Source organism: Ambystoma mexicanum, chromosome 2p (assembly GCF_040938575.1).
Source record: "Ambystoma mexicanum isolate Mex_15411 chromosome 2p, UKY_AmexF1_1, whole genome shotgun sequence".
In the NCBI taxonomy this organism is placed as follows: Eukaryota; Metazoa; Chordata; class Amphibia; order Caudata; family Ambystomatidae; genus Ambystoma; species Ambystoma mexicanum.
The window spans coordinates 930,787,990-930,807,370 of record NC_090923.1 but is presented as its reverse complement, the minus strand read 5'-3'; the positions used below and the strand labels follow the sequence as shown (position 1 = coordinate 930,807,370).

The 19,381-nt window shown below is 46.2% G+C and overlaps 1 protein-coding gene across 2 annotated transcripts in view; it reads right to left on the bottom strand.

Moving 5' to 3' along the window:
• MARK4 (microtubule affinity regulating kinase 4) overlaps positions 1-19,381 on the bottom strand; it is a 612,664-nt gene that overhangs the window by 251,393 nt on the left and 341,890 nt on the right. The gene's annotated exons all lie outside the window — the stretch shown is intronic.

Genomic DNA, 19,381 nt, shown 5'->3' with positions numbered 1-19,381 from the left:
CCGGGAAGACCAAATTCGGTATGCGAGTCAGCATGCCCCACGTCCATTCGGGAGATAGTAGTCGAGTCCAGGATTTAACTTTACATACTCTGATTTTTAGTCTTACGTTTAAAATGGGTAAATCAAGGACTACAAGTCCCAGAATGCAAAGTTAAAACCGGGACTAATGTCTCCCAAATGGAATGGAGTACATTGGCGTTTATTATTCGTGAACGCTGCACACAGTAAAGGGCCCAGGCAACATGACATTTCGTGAGGGGACTCCCTCTCAATCGGGCCAGATTAGATTGCGGGGCAATGGCTCACCCAAGGGCCAATCGTCTAGTAGAGCCACAGGCAGATGGAACCGCCTTATGCAGAACTGCACTGATGAACACGCCAGCAAAGCCATCTCCCCACTAACCCAACCCACCCCCTCTTTTCAGATCGACCAGAGTGCCGGAAGACCAAGCAAAGGGCAGCGGTGCACGTTATAAATCCCAGTAAAATAGGGGTCTTCCCCTCATGAGTCCTAAACCCCAAAGATCACCGTACCCATATATTCCAATTCCACCCTGGACCACAGCCCACCATGCGGGAAAAAAGGGCTCTTACACAGTGGTGCCACAAAGGTTGGCGTCTAGGCACATTTACCATAAAGCCCAGCACTCCCCAAACGTGTGCTACTTCCAACACCACTTTATGGGGACCTTGGGGAACCAACAGCCTGCCCTAGGTGCTCCAGTCTGGGAATCGAAGGGAGGAGTAGCATACCTCGTCCCAGTCAGGGGTGCACTTAAAAGCCACCGGCTGCACAGGCCAGATCCTCATGAAGCCAAGTGTAGGATGGAGGGTGAGATGTCCCACCAAAAACGCCCAAACACCAGGCTGTTTTTTTGGAGTGGTGGTGCGACCTACTGGATCAACAAAGAAGCCATTTACAAATAAGGGATCGTCCACTGCCAAGGAGGCGCATCAGCGGACATGTATCAAGCAACTCCCCCGGATGCAACATGCAGAGGCAACCAATAGGCAACCACTACCATGTGCCGTTAACCAGTAGCTCTGCAGACCTAAGGCACAAAGAACCATCCTCACCCACCCATCCCCTGGAGATGCAATATGTTTCTAACCCTGCAGCCAGAGACTTCCACCCAACCATGTCGACTGGGGATCAATGGGGCGTTACACCCAAACCCAAGTATTCAAGGTTATTTCTCTACATCTAGGGCACAGGGCTGCAACCTGAGGCCCTCTACGTGTTTTGGAATACAACTCGAATGACCCCTCTCCACTGAATAGGCCAGCTAGGACCGATTAGATTTGTAGTCCAAAACACCTGGAGAGCCAAAGGTTGCAGACCGCAGAACTAGGGCGCGCTCCCCTCATGCATGAAAACTCTGGTTGAGTTTAGCCTGCGTGCATGGTGTTTGTTCCTTCCCAGATCACTGTTTGAGGAGGTCCGCTGGACAGGGGTGGAAGTGCCTTCAGCCTTACAAAGGGGGAAACGCATAACATCCAATTCAGGAGTCTACAACCTGTGGCGCTCCTGGGGTTTCAGACTAGGGTTCGCATGATAAATCATCATCGTGGACAATGATGGCTAGGCCTCATGGTTGGTGTAAGACAAACATCTCAATGGCCAAAGGCTGCCGACTCTTGAAAAGCCCTAAAGAGCCTTTCCGTCACCAAGCTAGTATGAAACTCAGCACGCTCGCTTACCTCGGATGTCAGAGCTCAGAGTTACACCAAAACTTCCCTTGATCTACACTTCCACTGCCGGAACCATGTCCCGCAAAGACCATCCCACTCTACCTGCCAAGTGCAAAGTAGATACAAGTTGGTGGATCGACAAGGACCGAGTCCAGCTGTTTGTTTGCTTGGAATCCTGGAGTAAGGATAGGGGGCAGGATATGGCCCTCTGTAAAAACAGCCCCTAGATTTGAGGGTGGGGGGTTGGGTGCCTAGCGCAGGAGTGCAGCAGCCCCCCGCTCCAAGGCAGGTAGACAACTTGGTGTTTGGCCTATAATGTTACTGGCCAGTCTGTTACTTACCCCACCTGAATGTGTTCTCTGAAGGCTTAGGCATTGGATGCTGCACATTTCAATCCATCATGGGGCCGGCCCTTGGCATGGTCATGAGCTGTCTGGGTGGCTGCCCAGGACCCTGCATAGATTACCACCACCAACAGAGGCAAAGCAGCAGCTGCTACCTGAATGCTAAACCGACAAGGCCCTCCTTTCCTCGCCCATCCCAAACCAGCGCGGCGCAGCACTGCCAACTCTCCCCATTACCCGTGAGTCACGAAAAATACTGCCTCTTTCCCCCCACCCACTTGTGCCTGTTGCCATTCTTAACTTCCCAAAATGCTCTTGGATTATATGGACATTGTCAGGAAACCCCATTGGTGGTATTTGCCCCCCCCCTCCTCGTTCTCGTAGGTGATTTATTTACAGAATGATGGTCCTTGACTTAATGATTTAAATGTTTATATACTGAGTGAGTGATTCATTAACAGACCCCAAAGAAAGGATTTTAAAATGTGCAGACTGGATGACCATGCCAGGGGAGGCCATGCCGAGTGACTCAAGGTATATGTTTGCAAGGTCTCATGGGTATTGTATGGGTCAGGCATTGGGCCCTTTAGGCCATGTGCAACGGAAAGGCCACACACCCTTGTCGGAGCCCCTCCTCGGTTTGGCATCATGCTTAAAAGCACAGACTAGTCCTCAATACTTCTAGTGCACAAATTGTGCAGATGAAAGAGCGTGAGAAAAAGAAAAAAAAGCACAAGCAAGGGCACAAGCGAAAGAAAGGAGTAAGAAAGTGGGAGATCATGAAAGGGAAAGTGAGATAAAGGTGGTCAGGCAGTGAGGTCACCAGTGGTTGGAGCGTGGAGAGGAGCTCATGATGTCCCTTGCTAGGCTGTTTCCTACCTTGCTATGCCCGCTATGCCCTGTATACCTTGTGCCATGTTTTGCTATTAAAGATGTGGCTTTTTGATTGCTGCCTCGGCTGTCATGTGCATGCTTGAGGTGTTGCACCATAATTGAAATACACCCCATTAGTCAGCCCCCACCCCCAATGGCATAGGCTCCTCTATATCAACCAGAGTCCATCTGCTCCCGTTTGCTATTTGGTACCCAATTCGGATCGTGCAAACTGCTCACCCTCAAACCTGAACCCACATCTCGCACAGCACTAAACTCTTTACACAAAAAACACAAACACTAGCATTACCACCAGACACAGACCCGACACCCAGTAAACGGACACAGGTTACCACACCCACAAACCACAGCAAGCAAGCACAATTCTCAAATGCACTATGCTAGACATATTGAACAGATGCTCAACATGTGTATATCCCCCTCAATGTACTTCCAGGGCTACACAACAAACAACAAAAAAAACACTTCGAAGCAAACCTGCACACCGATCTGTACACATCGACAAGCGCAGAGTAAGCGTGCACTGCTCCCTCAGTTACCAAGCAAACCCGCTCTCCTGCGGGTCCTAAAATCGGCAAGAGTACCTTGAAAATGGCACGGGCCGTGCTACATGTCACTTCTGACTCCTTGACAACTGTTGCCAGTTACATGGGCGTGACATCGCTCCAGTGGGTTTCTAATAAATATGCATCTTACCAACACTTCGAATTTTTTTTTAAAGATTGTGACATGATGCAATATGATTAAATCGGCTTCGGAGTCCTTTGCAATTTAAAATTAGGCAGCAGTGGGCGTAATGTAGAGCAAACCTCCATCTCGTCCCTTGGTTATTGCTTTGCATAGTTGCATGCACTCATTGTTAAAATAGTCCCTTCATTATTACAGCACTACGTTTGACGTCTTCACCAATACCTGTGTTAGTAGACTTTGGGAAGTGGACATGCTGGACTCTTGCTCAAGTGAAACGTGTGGCACTATTTATATGCTAGCTACTGCTTGTACTCCCCAAGTAGCTCCTGCTCCCTGGGTGAGGCACTATAAGGCGCATTTTAAGCTTCTGTCTAGCTATTGTCACCCCTGTGTAAGTTTACAGACATTCACACAATTCTTATATCCCTGCAAATCATTTTCAGGGCTTCAGCAAATTCCTACCCATTTGAATGTATTACACTGTGCAGCTGACTTCAAGGCATATGAGAAATAAAAGTTTTCATCCACCCATAGCCCTCATAGGGTACTCTAGTGGATGGAACAGAGAGCGAATGCAATGGATGGAACGGAGAGCTGGTTGGAATGGGTCTACTTGTCAGAACGAAGATGGAGCAGATGAATCAGATGAAACAGAGTAGACGTACTGGTTGGAATGAATGGAACGGGTGGTATTGATGGAACAAAAGGAATAGATTGGACGAATGGAACCCGGAACAAATGGAGCAGATGGGGGGGGGGGAATGAAAAGAAAAAAAAAATGAAAAAAGTGGAACAGATGAAGTGACAGAACAAAACAAATGGATGGTATGGATAAAATGGATGGAATGGATGCAGTGGATAGAACGGATGCAGTAGATAAAATGGATAGAATGGATGAAACACGTAGAGTGGTTGGAATGGACGGAGTGGGTGGATCGGGTAGAGTGGGTGGAACAGAGAACGGGTGAGTGGATTGAACGGAGTGGACGGAACAGATGAAGTGGATAGAGCGGATGGAGCGGATAGAGCGGATAGAGTGGATGGAACTGATGAAGTGAGTGGAACACATGGAGCGGATCAAATTAATAGGAAGGATAGAACGGATGGAACACACTAAACAGATGGGAAGGATGAAATGGATCAACGGATTGGATGGAGTAGTTTATTTGGATGAAGGATTGAGTGATGGAATGGAATGGATGGAAAGACTAGTAAATTAAATGATGAACCAGACGGAATGTATGAACAGCTGAAGTGGAATGAACGGACAGAGTAAATAAAACTGTTAGAATAGATGGTACAGATGGATTGCTCGATCTCAAGCACATAACTGATAACCACCATATCACACTACCAAGCTTACTCTCTTCTATACACCACCACTCAACTAGAACACAGCGATACTATGACACATTCGGTATAGCTGTTCTCATACTAACACCCGCCACATACTCCTCATCATCTTAATTAAACACAGTTAGCTGAGCACACACTGCTAGCTTAAGCGTCCCCTCAGGCCTAACGCAGCCAGAAATCAGTCTGGGTGTCCATCCTCCAGAATGAACACATACAACTGACCTCCCCACCACCACAGCTACTGCTAAGAAGCAGCTATCATGCAACTGCCACACCGGCTGCACACATATCCGGTGCACCCACGCACTTTATGACTCTCTCTCTCTCTCTCTCTCTCTCTACTGACTTGAACTACGGTTCTCGAGGGCGTTCAACCTACCAGTGCTTTGACATCATACCAATGATACATAAGGCGCTATATAAATGCAAAGTAACATATCACATGTGGGCACCATCCCAGTGAACCGCTGCTCAGGTCCACCAGTCACTGTTTTGTGGGCCTTAAGGGGGCGGGAGGGTGCTTTGCACTAGCTGGCCCCCTATCAGACGAGGTTACACACATTTCCGGTCTTGTACATTTGTTTTACAAATAAATACTGAAGGATGCAGTGAAGTCCATCTTTATTTGAGTGTAAAAATGGAAAACACTGGGCCTTCTATTTGTGTATTTGTAGCGCCCCTCGGTTCAAAAAGCCATTATTGTTTATTGCACTAGCCGTACAACTTCAGTTTAGCTGGGTAGTAAGTACACCCGGTTTATCTCCACATTTAATAACCAGGTTTCAGAGAAGCAGGCGGGGGTGCCGGTTTACAGAAGCTGTACCGCTCGGTTAGTAAATTGAGGGCAGAACAGGCCCTCAAGACCCAACTGCCCTGTAGAGGAGGTCCCAAAGAAAGCCTGCACTCCAATCATCCGTTTTGAAGTATCAGGAACGTTCACACCGAGATATGTGACGTACGACAAGCAAATAAACCAGCAGAGAGCCGCAGTAGGGCTCTGCCCAGTACCCATCAGAAGAACACCACCTATTAATGTAGCCATACCAAGAACACCATGGACAGTAAGGTATCCATTAAGAAACCCCAAACCCTACCAGCAAATAAGACGAAATGAAGATTGCTTAAGTACCGTCCCGAAAGAACCCAAGAAGTCCTTAATGGAAGACGAATGGTGACGTCACAAAGGCCCGGATTAACTTGAAGATAGAAGAAATGACAACCAGAGAATGATACAAAGAGATGAAACGCCACGAATAAAGATATTGTGAACCTAAGAGAATAATGTTGAAACATGAAGGAGCTTAAGCTGTAAGCAAGAATGAATATATCCAACTAGTCAACGCCTGTACATATGCTTGAAACGCAAGAAAGCTAAGAAAACAGTACGGCTTGCTATGCTTAGTAGAAGAATGGAGTGGCAAGCGCCATGTTTTCATAATATACCTCAAAACAAAGCACATTATTATAAGTGCAAGTCCACTTTGCATTGAAAGCAGAATCGACTAAGGTTACTACAGGCCAAGCACGACAAGCTTCATATTCTAGCAAAACGAGGATAAACTGCTGAATTGAAACTCAGCAGATGCAACTCATGCCAATGGAGCCAAGGTCATACCCATAGAAGAAGCGATCAGTAGTTACATCTAATTGAAACTTAACCGAATATCCTGCCTCTGAAAGGTCAAGATAAGGAAGCGTAGGCAGGTGGCAAACCGAATAAGAATTAAATGCACAAATCGAGGGAAACTAGGCAAATTCACAGAGTCTGCATCACGTGACCATTCGAGCGAGGAGCAGCACGAGTTCACACCCATGCCTGGCATCAGCCCAAGCAAGAGATATCGGAACCTTTCCAGACAGAAGATGCAATTTCGAGGCCAACCACAGTGAGATAATTGACACATAGTTGTTGTAGCGATGATTGATTGTAACCTTAATTGGAGGAAAGCCGGGTAAGCTGAGGGGGGGCACCCTGCACCTGGCTGACCGTTCTGCACGCTGCTAAACAAAGTGGAAGAATATGCATTGCGTTGGTGCCAACCCAATCACAGTGGACCAAATAATCTAGGGTGCTATAGTTAGAACCAATGGGACATCGTACTTTTAGTGACGTTTACAGTAGTCATTTTTGAAAGAAGGGCTTAGACGCCCACCTGACAGTATTTTCCCAATCCCCTCACTCCGTTACCATATACAGATATAGCACCTTTATTAAAGTTACCTTTTCCGAACCAATAGAAATGCTTTTTAACTTTGGAGTGTTATACGTCAGCTATGACGAGTTTTTAGTATAAATTATGTTTTTATGAAATTCATTGGAGTTGAAGCGAGACAGACTATCGCATCACTGCTGATTGCCATGACTCCCCGTTTTTTGTACTTTTCATTAAACGGACTCCCTTTGCCAAACCATTGAGTTGCCCTTATTGATTGATGTTGGAGTAACAAATCTGCACCCCCATCCATCTCAAAGGTGCAACTATCTCGTTTTAAAGTACTTCTGAGCAAACCCTGACTATGGGCCCAGCCGGGAGACTCCCCAGTACAGCCCCAAGAGGGACGAGACGGCAGAGTCCATGCAAAGTTGCCAAAATAATTCTCCCAAACGCAGAGGGTTCCCTGCCTCGGGAACTGAGGGTGACAGGCGCGCACCCACTCAACTCACTCACTCCTGCCTCTTTGGGAAGCAGAGGAATAACAGCGAGAAATCACTCCTCCCCATTTAGAGATCATCTGTACCGGCAGACTAGGGGCCATTTTTGGCGCAAGTGAGGGGATGCACCACTTCCTCACTTGCATCAAAAAGGAGCAGCCCAATTCACACAGGGCATCTGAATGAGTAAGATACGCCCCTTCAGGTCCCTTTTCCCTATTTGTGCATTTGGCTCCAATAAGGGGGTGTTCCTGCACATGAAGAAGTGCACCCCTAATTCTCAGACAATGTGCAGAAATGAGGGTCATCCATCTGCACTTGTTGGGAACAGGTGCAAAGGGAGGTGCAAATCATGATTTGTTCTAAATTTGACAGCCACGATTTTAACTACTCCCCGGAAGGGTGGGGAGGAACGAGTTTCACACTGCTGTAACGCTAAAGACTGCCCCCATTCACAATACTGGTCACGCTTTGTCTCTTGGGACCTTGCCTACCTAAACTGCAAAGCGTTTGCATACCCGTTACTATAGTTTTCAGGATTTGTACTTACCTGTTAATGTATAATTATTCCCTTTGCCTTTTCTCAAGAGATTTTTCATGCAAACGCAGGTATACACCGGCTCTTACTTGGCAAGAATGAGACATGCACACTATACCTGTGAACCACCCCCTTCCACCTCCCTTGAGTACTAGTAGCAGTCAGGAAGATCTACCGCAGGACCCTGACCGCAGGACCCTGACCGCAGGACCGAAGGAAACTCCCTCTACCACATGTCATTTGGCAATCCTTCAAACTAGTGAATTTAATTTGCAGAATATCTCAAAACGGATTCTCAGGAGATCTACATGTTGTAATATTGGATGAAACGAGATTACATAACTATTCTCACACCCTTTTAATACATTCGGATCCTCCATCCTCTTGAGGGATCGACCAGGACATTGGAGGGAGTAGTGGGCCTCTCATGGGCTGGTGGCACTGCATGGAGGGTCTGGAGCCCTACCTCTCGGTATTTCAGGGCAGGCAGTTTACTTGCTGAAGCCACACACTGGCAGACTCTTGTACGTACGGACGTAATTACGTAGTACAGACGCAGCAACAGGCCAAGGCACAGACTGTCCAAACACAGACACAGAACAACCCATGCACGCACGAACGCAGACTGACAGAGGCACAGGTACCTGGTGTGAAAGGAACATTAGTACTTGAGCATCAATGGAGGAAGACCCTGGAATGCCCACACGTACCCCTAGGGATCTTTAATCTGATGCTAAAGTTTGGGGCCTACCAGATCCTAACTCCCAGATCCGAGTGGCTAGGAGCAGGCTACGTAAGCTTAAGTTCAAAATAAAGGGAGCACCCCTTGAGCACAGGAAGAAATCCAAGTATAGCTTTAGACTGAGTGGCGTTCCTATGGTCAGGCATTCCTAGTGTGGAGCCTCCCTCAATCGTATCATTCGTTTCTCTCTACCTGCAATATCCATACAGGGAGAGCTACTTTATTAGAACCCTGGGGGTTATTACTGTCCTCCCGTCAGCCAATCGGAATGCTCAGAATGCAGCCTGGACTTACTGATTGGCACATTCCAAACATTCTCACATTTGAAGCAGTGAGGTAAACAAAGCAGGTCACTGCATGCATACAACTGCCAGTAAGATTTCTATTAATAAAGACACTCCACATCTGAGAGGATATTTTGTTCACTGCAAGATCCAATTTAACACACCCAAGTGAAAGCTAAAACGTACTATAAACCCCACTGACAAAGGGAAAATGCATTGGTTTACAAACATAGACACCATTCACTTTTGCATTACACCGAATGCATGCTTAACTGTTCCAGTGCAACCAAGTTTACAATAAAACTATTTACCCTATAAGGACAAACTTGTTATTTAAATATAAACGTACTTACGAAAACATTTTTCTATTTACTTTGCTCACTATTAAGCTAACGTTTTTTAAATTCACTACCAAAACTTCAAAACCTATATTGCTTTTACTACTGTGTGCTAATAGCCTGTAGACTTCACGATTGGCCATTATTGCTTTTGATAATTATACTCTTCCCCCACCCCCCACCACTGCGAGGGGCCGTGATAGACAGGGAGAAAGGACTGGCCGTTTTTATCTACTTTTATTCATGTCCAGAAACGGTTGTAGCACCGTTTCTCGAGAAAAATTGCTATTAGTACCCATTATGACGCGCCAGGGTACTAATAGCAGTGTAATCCTCGGAAGGAGGGCATTACTGTTCGGGTAATGCCCCCAGGGCCATGTTAAAGCCCACGCTTTGCTCAGGCTCCTAACTATGGCCCCTGGGGCATTACCATATCGGTAATGCCCCCCACCTCAGGTTATTTTGCCCAAATAGGGACTGAACATTTCACCTCCTCATGTCACACCCACAAAAAGTAGGCAGGTCATGTCCTGGGAATCCTCCGTTCTTTTTAGTCACGTTAACCAATTTAAGTATGGCTTATGAATGATCTGCAAGGAGGAAGCACGAATCGTTGCAGATTTTGAAGGCTTAGCCATCCATCCACTTGTTATGCAAGAGGCGAGATTTGCACAGGACAAGGAGGACAGGGTCCTCCACAATGCATTTGTTAAAATGAGTACTACTGCGAGCGCTCCAAATTCTACCTTGTTGCAATGGGTGTACAGGGTTGCAGTGTGGCTTGAAAACTAAACTAGTTATGATCAAACCGCAAATGACACAGCGTGCAGACTAAACCCAGAGTGCAGCTTGCACCCGATTTAGGCAGTGTTTCCTTGTGAAAGGTAACCAGGGGCTAACACAAAGCACGGCATGCTCACCTACTGGGGTGTATATTTCACTATTGACCAAATTGTTTTTTTTTTTCATTTTTTTAAAGAAATGAGGCAGTAGAACCCCCACCCACCCTTCACTCCCCCGGCATACCCCCCACCCTCAACCCACTCCACATCTATTTTTAATTTTAATTGACGGAAATGAATAAAGAATTCGAACAACAAAATTCAGTCGATTCTGAAAAGGTCATTTGGGCCATGATCAATATTTGCTACTACCACCAACATGAGCTACCTGCCAACTGGATATTGTGAGACATAGGGGCTGATTCGTGGAATTTGTGCACCGAAAAACGGGGATATGTGCGCCATTCTGCCCACAAATGGGGATTTGCGGGCAAAATGGCACACAAAATCCATGAATCAGCCCGTGTGTGTGGTGACGAGGAATTTCGGTTTCAGTGGCAACATAACCACACTTTTACATGTGGTCTTGTCAAATGGCAAGTTAACAACAATGAGAATATATATGATTTATTGACTGGCACAAATACACATGCCGCCAATGACTATCAGATTAATTTTGACTTGCAGTTCTCAATCACAATCTATCAGAACCATCTGGCAGAGGCATTGGCATGTTTTAAGGGCAGATAAGGGTCTGGCACTGTTACTCTAATGCCACCCTTCCCTTATGTTTAGAAGCGCTCCTTTCCTTAAGGATACATTGGTTTCTGGTTACTTGAAACCCAAGGGAGGCAACGCAGGTGCCCGGTTGCAGCTACAGCCATGTAGAAGGGGCTTTTATAAATGTCTAAAATGTAATGCTTGTATTTATGCCATGAATTTAACCCCTTATTATCATCCTGTTTTAAGTATCACGTGCAATATCAAATATCTTATCCCTTGTAAAACTGAATTTGTGGTTTATGTGTGATCTTGTCCATGTCTGAAGTAATATGTGGGCAGCACCAATGCAAACTGAAATTGAAGATTTTTCAGCATCCAAGTGCCATCAAAAATGCTGATTTCACCTATATGATATCAAAACATTTTCATGAGCAGCATGGTGAACCCACTGGATGGCTTTTCCTTTTTTGGTGAAGCTCACGTGCCACAGCATCCTCGTGGTGGTGGCAGGACTCTTACATTAAGGCAATGGGAAGCCAGGATGATTGTGGATTTGAAAACAAACATACCTAAAGGTTTTAATATTGATAAGGAGTTGTATACCTTTATTGAAACCCAGCGATTCCTATACATTTTCCTGGACAATGTTTGGACAAGATATGCATTCTGGATACTTGCAATAATTGGTTTATTCAGGTTTTGTTTAGTTGCAATGGTTCTCGGATAATTGCAATGTATATTTTTAATGATTTTTCATTGAGTGCTATGTCATTTGGTGATTGGGTTTATGCTGCAGTGGCTGTGTTTGGTTACAGGATTATACTTTTAACTGGTACAACAGCCGCCTCGTTCAGCTGCTCATTAATATGCACTTTAAGCACTTTGCACGTCTGAGTAGCAGCAATTGATTTACAATTAATTCTTTATTAGAAGTTTTGTTCTTGCATTATTTACAATATCTGCGAATCTGCCCCTTGGGCCCCTCGTCGGCAGAATCAAAATGCTAGGTTGACTTATTATAGGGCAATAGGGCGATAATTGGAATCAGAATTAGTGTGAAATTCTTCACTTGTTATTTAGTTTTGTGGTTTATTTGATTGTTACATGCCCCTTTATTTGCACAATTGCCTTTGGGCTTGGGGCCTCTATGTTTTGTACTTGTTCTTAATGACGAAGCGTGTGTAAACTCTATAGAGGGCTGCATATTCATTCTTTTTCTCTCTCCTTCCAAATTAATGTTGCCTTTTCAGGTGATTTTAGGATAGCAACCTGATTTGGGACTCTATTGGTATTGATTTGGTTAGCACTGGGCACTATGTAAATTCAGAGGCTGCTAGTTTAACCACTCCATTTATGAAGTGTGTTCTAATCGTTGAAATAATCCTGTTGGACCACTGGGGGAGGGTTTTCCATTTTCCCAGCACTCTGGCACCGGTTTCTCCATGTGAGCAAGCACCAACCAGGTGCGAAACACGTCTTCTTGTGCAGCTTCACTTATGCTATGAATGTCGTTTCAATCTTTTGGGCAACATCCTGCATATTCATTCTGTGGAGCCGTGAGTGCGATCCCGGTCTTCGATGGCGTGCTCTTGTATATGTGCAAGTGGTACAGGCGCATCTTAAAAATGTTGATAAAACAAAGCTAAACCTCCTCCTCGTGGTTCTAATGGTAGTTTCCAGCTCTGGTGTTAGCAGGGTGCATAACAGAGAAGGCAGGTTACCACCTGCAGAAGCCCCTGTACCTCCATTCCCTTGGGTTGGAACATCATTGAATGATGGCAAAATCACAAATAACATTTGGAAACTCTGCCTGGGCATACACTCTCCCGTGGAGTACAGACAGTTGGAGAAGGTGCTTGGAACCTTTGTCTGAGGATTCTCACGTTGGAGTCATGGATCAGGGCGACCCTGAACATTCATGGTGTGAACAGCATGCCTCATAGCTGTGCAGTGCGGGAAGATTTTATTACACAATATGCAGCATTGCTGTTGGTGCTATTGTCCAAAATATCAAAGAGTGAAAATGAGCAACAGGGCCAGCTTTCCAGCACAACATTACCCTTTTAGTGTGGTTTAGGACCAGAGGCTTGCCAACTTGCACAAGGTCATTTAGGATTATTGTTAACAGAGTTGGACTGTAGAATACATAGGACCATTTGGTGACTTGTGGAGATATAATACATTACTCACCGTAATCGTATTTCTGATGCTTGTATCTGCTTAGACTCACATGCTGTGCATAGGCCGACATCAAGTGGAAGCTGCGGAGTAATACAGTTTGTTTTTTGAAACTCTAAAATGGACGTCAACATAGGGCGTGCCAGTAATACTATCCCTAGTGTGACGTCCACTGTACCCATGATCCCTCACGCGTGTAGGACCCTCAGATTGTATTTTTTCAGACATGAGGTAGCATGAGGAGTAGCGCGAGTACAGATTATCCAATATCCAAGAAGACAGATCGATAAGACCACAATCATCCATGCGCCTTCTCTCATAGGGGAGGAAGGGTGGGCGCATGTGAATCTAAGCAGATACAAGCATCAGAAATATGATTACGTTGAGTAATGTATCCCTTCTGAGGCTTGTGGAATCTGCTTAGATCACATGCTGTGCATAGATTAGCGAGCTGTGTTAGAAGAAGGTGGGATGTGAGAAGGGTCATGAGCGAACAGATGTCTTAGAACCGCTTATCCCACTTCAGTATCTGTCTTGGAATGAGTGTCAATGAAGTAGTGCTGAGTAAAAGAGTGAATAGAGCTCCATGTAGCTGCTTTGCAAATGGTGTCAAGGGGTACATTTGCAATGAAAGCCAGAGGGGCCCAGTGCCTCTTGTAGAGTGGGCTCTTGGTGTAAAAGGCAGAGTCTTTTCAGAAAGGGAGGAACACAACTGGATACATTTGACTATCCATTTTGAGATGGCACCTTTAGAGACGCTATCTCCCTCTCTGCCTGTAGCTACGGAGACAAACAGTTGGTCTGTCTTTCTTTATTAGCAGTCTGGTCTTGTCTACATAGTAGAGGACCGCTCTTCGCACATCTAGAGCGTGTAGTTTCACCACAGCAGAGCTTTTGGGTTCTTAGAAGAAGGCCGGTAGCTCAATGGACTGGTTAACGTGGAATATAGAAATTAACTTAGGTCAGAACCTAGGAGGAGTTCATAGAACCAGTTTATCCTTATGAACAGTAAAGAAAGGATCCTGCACTGACAGAGCCTGAATTTCACTGACCCTTCTTATGGATGTAATGGCTCCTAAGAAGGCAGTTTTATAGGTCAGGTGTTTGAGACAAGCTTTATGCATGGGTTCAAAGGGGGGGCCCCATGAGTTTAGCAAGCACCACATTAAGGTCCCATCCTGGTGGTGGGTTAGAAATTGGAGGGTGAGCCTCTTAACCCCTTCCATGAATGCTTTAACAACTGGTACTTTCCACCACGACACCTTGTTATGGGCGGTGGTGTAGGGTGATAGCACTGCCAGGTGTACCTTGAGTGAATTAAATACCAACCCTGTGTCTAGCAGGTGGGGCATGTAGGTGACAATATTATATAGAGTACAATCAACAGGGTCAATCTGTTTATTCTGGCACCAAATAACACATCTTTTCCATTTATCAAAGTAACAGTGTCTTGTGTTTGGTTTCCTAGATTCTCTTAGGATATCCATGCATCTCTGTGGTAGATTGAGATGGCCAAACTCTGACTTCCGGAGCCATGCTGCCAAGTTAATCGATCTGGGTTGAGGATGCACTGTTTGTCCTCCGTGCTGGGATAGTAGGTTGTGCCAGCACGTGAGTTTGATGGGTTCGCACACTGCCAGTCTGCGCAGGTGTGGGAACCACGGTCATCTCGCCCACATGGGAGCAACTAGGATGAGCGTTATCGATTCCCTGTGCATCTTGTTGACCAACTTCCTCATCAGAGGAGTGGGTGGAAAAGCGTAGGCAAACATCCCTGACCATTTCATCCACGGGGCGTTCCCCTTGGAGCCTGGCTGGGGGAACCTGGATGCGAATCCTGAGCATTGTCTGTTTTCGCTTGTGGCAAATAGGTCTATAGTGGGGAAACCCCACTGTGAGAAGAGGTCTCCTAAGACTTTGTGTAGACACCATTCGTGTTCTTCTGGGAGGGGATCTCTGCTTAAGGCATCCGCTACTGAAATGAGATGTTGAGATGACAGGTAAATGTTCCGTCTGAGTGCCCATTTCCAAATTTTCTGGGCAAGCTTGGACAGATTTGGCGAACGAGTCCCTCCCTGTTTGTTTAGGTAAAACATAGCTGTCGTGCTGTCTGTTAAGATCTGCACTGACAGTTTCAACAGGTGGTGTTTGTACGCTCGAAGCGCTCTGAAGACTGCCAGAAGCTCTACCAGGTTTATGTGATTCTTGGCCACTGTGTGAGACCAGAGACCCTGAGCTGTGTGGTGAAGAAGGTGTGCTCCCACCCCGACAGGGACACGTCTGTAGTCACTACGGCCTGTATTTCTGGCTCGTAAAAGGGTTTCCCCTTTGACAGGTTCTCTCTTGTCCACCAGTGAAGACTGTCTTAGTGTTGGCGAAACGACCACTAGATCGTTCCACTGACCACTTGCCTGAGACCACTGTTTCGCCAACCATTCCTGCATGGGTCGCATGCGCAACGCGCGTGGGGAACCAGGTAAATACATGACACCATCATGCCTAGCAAACATCGCTTTGCGCACCCTTATCTGGCGACCGGGCTGATAGAGGAATTTGCAATAGTAGATTCCAAATTCTTTCCTCTGATGGAAAGGCCAACCCCTCTTGAGTGTTTAGGACAGCTCCTAGGAACTGTTTGGAGGTGCTTGGCACCAGGCTTGACTTTCTCGTTGATGGAGAAACCCAATTCGAAGAGGAGGTAGATCGTTCTTTGGATGTTGGAACTGCAAATTACTGCGGTCTCCCCCTGATGAGCCAGTCGTCCAGGTAAGGGTACACTGGGATTGCCTCCCTGCGTAGGTGTGCCGCCACCACTGCCAGTACCTTGGTGAATACCCTTGGAGCCGAGGCTATACCGAAGGGCAGCACCTTGAACTGGTAGTGCTGACTGTCCACCTTGAAGCGCAAGAATCCTCTGTGCGCTGGGAACATGGAAATATGAAAATAGACATCTTTCATGTCCAATGTTGCCATTTAATCTCCCTTTTTTAGGAGGGAAATTACCTCTTGGAGCGTAGTCATGCGAAATTCTTGGGGCTTGACATACTTGTTTTCAGGGCGTAAGTCTAATACCGGGCGCATTGTCAAATCTTTTTTGGCACAAGGAAGTAAGTTGAATAAATACCCTTGTTTACCTGGTTGCCCGGGACAAGTTCTATCTCGTCCTTTGCGAGAAGATTGACGATTTCCTCGAGGAGGATCTTTTGGTGGTCCAGGGAGTGTATTTTTTGTCTTGGAGGGTGGTTGCGGGGGCGCTCCAGCAGTTCGATGCAGTATCCTGCGGACACCGTGGACAGCACCCATCTGTCCGAGGTGATCCCTTCCCATGCTTGGGTGAAGTTGGAAATGCGCCCCCCTACTGGGGATGCATGGGAAGGGACCTTGTGCGGAGCGTCACTGTTTGCTGGGAGGCATACCGCCTCTGCCTGGGCTGCCTCTCCCTCTACCACGGCCCCTTTTGTTACCTCTACCGTAACGTTGGGTACTTTGTTGGTTGCCACCCCACGATGTACCCTGACCCTGTGAGTAATTGGAACCCCTCTGGGAATTTTGTCTGTGTGAGCGACGAAAATTATTATTCACTCTTTGGTTCGTGGGTTTGTTTGTCAATTGTCCCAAGGACTTCAGGGTATCGTATTCATCCTTGGCACTTTTGAGTGCCTCCTCTACCGCTTTGCCAAACAAGACATTCGGCTCCACTGGCATGTCGATGAGAGAAACCTGGGTCTCGGGTTTAAACCCTGACTGTCTGAGCCAAGCGTGTCTCTTGATGACAGTGCTCTCTGCGATGAGCCGGCCTGCATTATCTGCGGCATCAAAGGTCGCCTTTAGAATGCACCCAGACACCGATCTACCCTCTGACCCACTCTGGGCTAACTGCTCCTTTAGTGGTTCAGGTGCGGAGGCGATGAGGGCAGGTACCTGCTTCCACTGGTGGCAATTATAGCTTAGTCAACAAAGGTTGGACCAACGGAACAGGGAATAGCCTCAATACATTTATTTATTCATAAATACCAATAAATGTTCAATTGTCAATTTCTACAAAAACTTTTATTTACATATCAAATTCATATAAAATACTAAAACATTTAAACAAATATCTACAAGCTCCACTCATATTGATTCACTCCTACCATTCATTCTACTTTTTTGTATCAAATTATTGACATATATTTTTAGCCTCATATATGAACGGCCTCCAACTCTATTTACACATAGAACAAAAGTCCTCCATCCAATCATCCGATAGTTCCGTCTGTGTGTTCCTAATCACACAGACATTCGTCTACGCGTGTTTCAGTTGTCTTTTTTCGGGACGTCAACATTCGTCGACCCTTAGTTCATACAACCTTCTTCAGGACGAAATTTAGGGGAGTTTCCTTAGTCCCATAAGCATCGAGTAGGGTGAGTATCACCACCTAAAATACAATATACAATATCAGAACACACTAAAAATATATATGTCAATAATTTGATAAAAAAAAGCAAAAAAGTAGAATGAATGGTAGGAGTGAATCAGTATGAGTGGAACTTGTAGATGTTTGTTTAAATGTTTTGGTATTTTATCTGAATTTTATATGTAAATAAAAGTTTTTGTAGAAATTGACAATTGAACATTTATTGGTATTTATGATTAAATAAATGTATTGAGAGGCTATTCCGTGTTCCGTTGGTCCAACCTTTGTTGACTATTATTATGACGCCTGAAGGACCAGGGACTGTAATCAGACACCCCTTTGTTTCATAATATTGTGGCAATTATAGCTTGCCAGCAGAGTGGTGGTATTGGCGATTCTTGCCTGATAAGCAGAAGTGGAGGCCACTTTCCTTCCTAACCCATAAATCCTCTTGCTCTCCTTGTCTGGGGGAGCTTCAGATGATGGTAGAGGTGTCCCCGCTCTTTTCCTGGTGTTAGTGACTACCAACGAGTCGGGCTTAAGTTGACCCCTTATATAAAGTGGGTCTGACTGGGCAGCCCTGAACAATTTTTCAATTCTGGGGTTGACAGCCCTAGTGAGATTAGCTGTGAGGAGGGAAGAGTCAATTCTGCGTTGGATGGACTTCAGAATTGGTATGGCTTGGGGGCGATGGATTTCTTATCCCCCATGATCTCTTCTGCAAAGTCCCTCTCTGCTTGAGCCCCTTGAGTGTCTATGTGAAAGTGCTATGCAGCTCTAACTAAGACCTCATTCAGTAGAGGCCGATTATCCACAGGTGAGTCAGTGACCGGTGGTTCTTTGTTTACAGGTGAGTCTAGATTATAGACCTCTGCCTCGTGTTCCTCCTCCTCATCCTGGTCCTCGTCGTCTCCGTAATAAATCGACTCCCGCTTGGTCGTCCAGCATTTGTATGTCTGGGTCTTCAGCATACTGGTGGGAAGGTTGAACAGAGAATGGGTCTGAAATCAGTCCCTGAGCTGGAGTTTCATCACAAGGTCTTTTACTGGGAGGCTGAGGGTCTTTGGATCCTGAAGGAGTAGAGTTTTCAGGGGTACTCTGATAGCTCAGAAAATAATCAGGGTTTTTTTCATAGAAATTAGCCATAAAAGACATTCTTCTCATCACCCTGTCGATGTCATCAGAGCTCCATTCCCTGGAACTGGGGATGACCACCTCCTGCTGAGGTTCCTCTCCGATTGCCATATCCTGTAGAGTGGGAGGGATAACTTTAGGCTTGGTCACATGGTCAGGGGTCCTAGATGTAACTTTATCTGAAGACCCAAGTTTGTCTTTGTGTTCTTGGGGTGCAGAAGTTGTGTGCGACGACTTCTTCGGTTGTTTGTCCCCTTTACCATGAGTAGAGGAGTGTTTCCCTGATGGTCTGGACTTCTCTGAATCTTTCGCCGCCTGGCGCTGAGATTCGGGGGTGTGTAGGCTAGCTTCTGTATCTTTAGAGAGTGAACGTCGAGACTCAGAGGCAGACGTGGAACGAGATGCCAGAGTCGACCGTAAGCGTGCTGCTTGGGGGTGGAGGTCGGATTCGTCTTCTGACGACCATACCTCCGTGACTTTGGGGAGAGAGGCACTCTTGGCAACTGTGGACGGTTGCTGTGTGTCGTGAGGCGATCTCGACCTGGAACGCCCAGAGGACACTGACTCTGGACTGCTCTCTATGTGCCTCCTTCTTCCGAGCACTCGACACGTGTGTCGAATCTCGGCTGGGGTTAG